General features: G+C 51.8%; 1 pseudogene; it reads right to left on the bottom strand.

The window, feature by feature from the left end:
• Positions 1–4,563: 4,563 nt before the first annotated feature.
• Positions 4,564–4,680, bottom strand: LOC136661944 (5S ribosomal RNA; annotated as a pseudogene).
• Between the last annotated feature and the right edge of the window lie 786 nt (positions 4,681–5,466).

The raw sequence follows: 5,466 nt of genomic DNA on the forward strand, positions 1-5,466 counted from the left end.
CCGGAGGATGAGAATGGCATGTCTCAGCCCAGGTCTTCGGCACCGAGTCTATCTGGCTGTTTTGGAGTCCATTAGCCACATGAAGTGTCCGCTTCCTGTTCTCTCCCTTCTGAAGACGACCGGAGGTTGGCGGGGGTCAGGCACGAGTCATACGTGGGTCTGCATGCGTTGGTGGGCAGGGCGCCCATAGTCGGACTGCTGGGACAGGGAGGTATAAGAGAAGCGGCCCGAGGTCTTACTGGCCTGGTCCGACTGCTCATACCCGCTCTCGGCCTTCTCGTAGCTGCTGGGCTTGACGTAGCTGGTGAAAGCCCGGCTGTAGGGGGCTGTGAGGTAGGCTGTCCCACTGTACATGCTTTCCTGAGGGAAAATTCGCTCATGTGGGTCATAGGCTGCACGAGAGCCTGGTGTACCCAGGGTGTACCGGCGGGCATACTCATACAACTTGGGCTGGACCGGCCCAGCGGAAGGGTAGAGAGAAGATGCCCCAAACAAAGGTCGGGTGGTTGGCGTGTACTCAGAGAAGCTGCTTCCTAAACATTGCTCCTCATGGGCGCGGACCTTGTAGTAGCCATTGGTGGGATCCTGGGGAGGACAAAGACAGAAATGCCAATGAAGCTAGGTTAAGGTACCACCAAATTATTTGGAGGGCCGATTCACAGTGTGGTGCAATGGTTAGAGCTTTGGACTACAACAAGGGAACCCCAGGTTCACCTCCCATAGCTGCTTTAGGAAAGAATGAAAAGAATGGACCAATTATGGAGAAGTTCACAGGTAGGCCTCTTTGCCATCAGGTGTGGTGGGCACTAGGTTAGACAGCATTAAGAGAGCATTAGACCCACTGCCCACAAATCTGCTATCCTAACTATTAGTGGAGAACAGAACTTTTCTGTTTCAAAGGCAGGATGCCAGCAGGTACCACCTGCTGAGGAAAAGATGCCAGGGATGATGTTCGTGTTCTAAAAACACTGGGAAGGCAGGGTATACATGTCTTAAATCAATGAATAAATGTCACCATCACACCCTGCTTTTGAGCATGTCGATTCATCTGGTTGGCACTTGTGGAAAGAGAAGGACCTTTTGGCATCACCCAGTAAGGCCACACATCTCTGGGGGTTCAAAGTGTACATTACTGTACACATCTTTGCTGGACCACACTGACTTAGAGCCTCAGTTTGGGTGGATCTACTGTGAGTCTCCCAGTTGAGCTCACCTTCAGTTCTTGGCTCCCCGTCACCATGGGCTCCTTGCCATCACCCTCTGTCTCACTCGGCCGGCTTGGGCTGCTATCGCTCGTGGTGATCTGCACAAGGATATCTGCTTTGGAGAGCTGCGCCCCCCGCTTGGCTGCAGGATTTATGGACAGACAGAGGTGTGAGCTGAAAACTTGGTCTTCTACAGGATTTCACTCCAGGGGATTTAAACAATGACATCTGCGCACATTCCAGATCTTGGAGAGCTCTGGGATGGGCATGTGAAAACACCTGGAAGTGGCAAGATGCACTGAAGCCCTTCTTTGATCTATCCCTATGTAGATTGGGTAGCATTATTCAATGGAGGCATGGGTGGATCCCTATCCCCTTGGGCAGCTAGCTGGGAGAAGAGCAGGCCCATATATCTGCTGTTCGCAAGCTCCACTGGTGGCACCTTTCCACCCACTGGTTTTCCCAAGAAACTGTGCAGGGGCAAGTGTCTGCGGGACCCCAGGAAAATAGCTCAAATGGTTGCGTCTGGAGCCGCCGTCAGTAGCAGGGAGATGTCAGGCCAATGGAAAAGGAGGGGGAGAGGCTTTGAAGACCAGGTGGGGATATTCAGTGGGCCTAACCAAGTCCACAGACCAGAGGAGCTCAGAGGAAGAGGGAATAACCCTGCCTCTATCCAGCATTCTGACAATGCAGCCTTAACTATAGGCTGGCAGCAAACAGATCATTTGATTTTGTACCCCAACTTTCTCCCCAAAGGTCACTCAAGGATTGGTGACGTGGGCTGCAGCTCAGGGGCACAAGGCCCCACGTAATTCCTGGGAGGGCTGAGAACCGTTGGTTGGCAACCTTCAGTCTCGAAAGACTATGGTAGAAGCCTGCAGCACCCAGTATTCCCAAGCGGTCTCCTATCCAAGGATTAACCAGGCCTGACCCTGCTTAGCTTCTGAGAATGACACCTCACCTTTCCCACAGCGCTTCCGTCGGTAGCAGAAAGAGATGACAACCACCAGGAGCAGGAGAACAGCAACCCCGGAGGCAGCTAAGCCCCCCATGATCAGGACGGACAAGACCTCTGCGGGGAGAATTCATGCCTTTAATTACTGGCATTTGATTTCATGCCATCTTAAATGATACCTTGTGCTTTCTTCTGGTTGGGGACCAGAGCACGAATGCAAGTCAAAAATGGACGGGTGTCAAAGCACAGACTTAGCTTGAAAATTTATTTTGGCCAGCAAAAAAACATAACATTTTTGGTTGCAATCCTACCCTGCGCTGGAACAGGCAAGCCAAGAGGCTTGCGTTGTATCCAGCACAGGACAGGGGCCCAAGGCGGCCCAGCCAGAGGCAAGAGGAAACTTCCCAGCCCCGCCTCCCGCTCCCCACCTGCCCACCGCCCGCCCTCCCCCCACCCAGGAATGCCTCCCTCCCCACCTTCCTTCCCGCCCACCCCAGAGGCTTGCATCAGCCCAGGCTGAACACAGCTGAAAGAGCAAAGTGATGAACGTCAAGTGCAGTGATTCCCAAACTGAGGCTCCCTGGGAAGCCATGGAATCCAGCCAGGGGAGGTGCAGAATCCTGGTGAAAATCTGCCACCCTATACACTATAGGATTGTAGCCCTAATGGGGAGCTGTGGCCAATGGCCCAGTAGGTCAAGGGAACTGCTAGTTGGAAAGGTTTGGGAACCACTGCCCAAGGGGGGATGAAAGTCAAGGTCATGTTGTGTCACATCAGTATTCTGCCCTCCCCCTCCAGGACCTCGGTCTCAAGCTGGAGATTATTCCCTTTTATTCTCCCAACAATCCCTGCCAAAGTATGCTGTACAGAGAGACAGTGGCTTGCTAAGGTGAGTTTCACTGCTCTGCTGGGCTCTGCACTTGGATCTCTCTGCTTTGAAAACAGGAGATCTGGCGGGGCCCCAGTGAGTTCACCATGAAGCTTGTTCCTGGTGAAATTAGTAGAGGGGGATGGGGAATCTTACCTTGGCGGCATAAGCTGACGGTAGCGGAACGTGCGCCAAAGCGATTCCATGCGGTACAGTTGTAGGCCAAGGTGAAGTCGCTGTCATGCGTTGGGTCGATCAGCAAAGCAGACAGCACCCCTTGGTCGGTCACTGTGGTGTCCACCGTGAACCGATCTAGCGAGCCAGCATCCAGCACCCATTCACCCCACGACCAGGCCTGTTGCAAAGAGACAGGAGGACAAATCAGAAGCCTGGACAGGTAGAAGATGATGGCTGCAATGCTAACCACACTTTCCTGAGAGTAAGCCCCAGTGAACAAAATAGGACTTACTTCTGAGTACACCTGGTTAGCCTTGTGCCCGATGGGTACCAAACCCAAGGATCGACTCTAGACGCTACGGGGACGATTGGCCATTCAGAACCTTCCAAGGTTTTGTGGGAAAATCTAAACTAGGGATTCTTAACCAGGGTTATCCATACCCTTTGGAGGTACCAGAACCCAATGAGGGAGGTATGGGACTCAGGCTGCAATCCTAACCACACTTTCCTGAGAGTAAGCCCCATTGAACAAAATAGGACTTACTTCTGAGTAGACCTGGTTAGGATTGTGCTCTCAATCTCTGAACAATTAAAAAAAATTGTTGTTAGATTAGGTGATTAACTATTACCATTATTTATATGGATAAGATTATTAAGTATCACCACTGTCAATGCAGATTGAGGCATTCTGATCCTTGCTATCCATATGTAAAGTAGAACCCCGCTGCTGACAAAATAGTGGTACCTAATAGGACTGGTGATGATGCTGATTCCTACAGACTAGTGAAGAAGGTATGGGGACACACTGGGCAATCTATGGGGGGTGGGGGGGTCTGTAATAGTAAAAGGGTTAAGAACCCTGAACTAAGCAGTGTGGGTTTAAAATCATGGGTTCAATATCTGTACATTCTAACTACTTTGGCACACATGCATTCCACCTTTTCATCCAACTTCACAAATAATATCTGGTTTCTTTTGCATATGACATACCCTACTGCCTTTCCAAAGACTGGGGCTGGCCTTCTGAGGTGAGGGGAGGTTGTACACAGCCTGCCCAGGCCTCAGAAGGTCTTTGAAAAGCACTTCCAGCTTTGGTTGAAAACCAGGGGTGCCTTCAGGACTCCAGAAGGTCTCCAGGAGGCTTTATGAGGTGCAGGGACACTGCAGGCTACCTCCTCGCACCTCAGAAGGTCAGCCAGAGTCTTCAGAAAGACATTTTGTGAAAACCTGGAAGTGCCTCTCCAAAGGCTCTGGCTGAACTCAGAAGACCTCCTAGACACGACTTCCAGTCATGCCTGGGAGGTCCTCTGAGGTCCTCCAGTGGTTGGCAACCTTCAGTCTCGAAAGACTATGGTAGAAGCCTACAGCACCCGGTATTCCCAAGCGGTCTCCCGTCCAAGTACTAACCAGGCCTGACCCTGCTTAGCTTCCGAGATCAGATGAGATCAGGCATGTGCAGGGCAACAGTTGCTGCTCCAGTGTGGGCTTGCAATCCATGTTGAGTCAACTCCATGGATCACAACTCCATGGATAAGGAGGACCATCTGGTACATTCAGGCCTGGTTAAGGCATGAGGGTGGAGGGCAAAGGCGAGTCAAGCACTTACAATCCTGTCGGGGGGTGGGACGCTCCCCACCAAACACTCCAGCCGTGCCTTGGCCCCCACTGCAGTCTACAGGCTTGGTTCCGCGCCGATAATGGGCGGCCCTGAGGAAAAGACAAAAATGACGGATGCAATCAGGTCTGGTCAGATTTCCGCCAGGCTCACTGCAATAGGTTGCTGTGCATGACCTGGTTCCAAGACCCCTCACCATTCACAGCTACTGCCTTCTCAGCCACTCCAATGCGTGGCACGATGGCTTTGCAGACGTACATGCCGGCATCTTCCTGCGTCACAGCCTTAAGGTGTAGCGCGTTTCCATTGCTCAACACCTGTGGGTACAAGTGAATTCAGATTTATTTACTGAAATGAAGGGATCAGTGCTCTTTTTCCAGCCCAAAAAAGGATACCCGGCCTCAGTTATCTAACCAGGGAACAGAACATCCTAAACTGAAGGCCTGTTTGGACAGAAGGGCTTCACAATTTTTCTGAGGATTCAAAGTGGGTGGGTCTCCTGGTGCCACAACCAAAACTGTGTCCTGTGTGTTCACCAGGCTCAGTTCAGGTGGGGAGGAAGGCAGAAAGGGGTGCCCCCCGTTGACCTTGGCAGACAGTCAGAATAAAGCAAAGGTTCTATATCTCTCTTACTACCACCATGGTC

The sequence above is a fragment of the Tiliqua scincoides genome, chromosome 10 (assembly GCF_035046505.1).
Source record: "Tiliqua scincoides isolate rTilSci1 chromosome 10, rTilSci1.hap2, whole genome shotgun sequence".
NCBI classification, from domain to species: Eukaryota; Metazoa; Chordata; class Lepidosauria; order Squamata; family Scincidae; genus Tiliqua; species Tiliqua scincoides.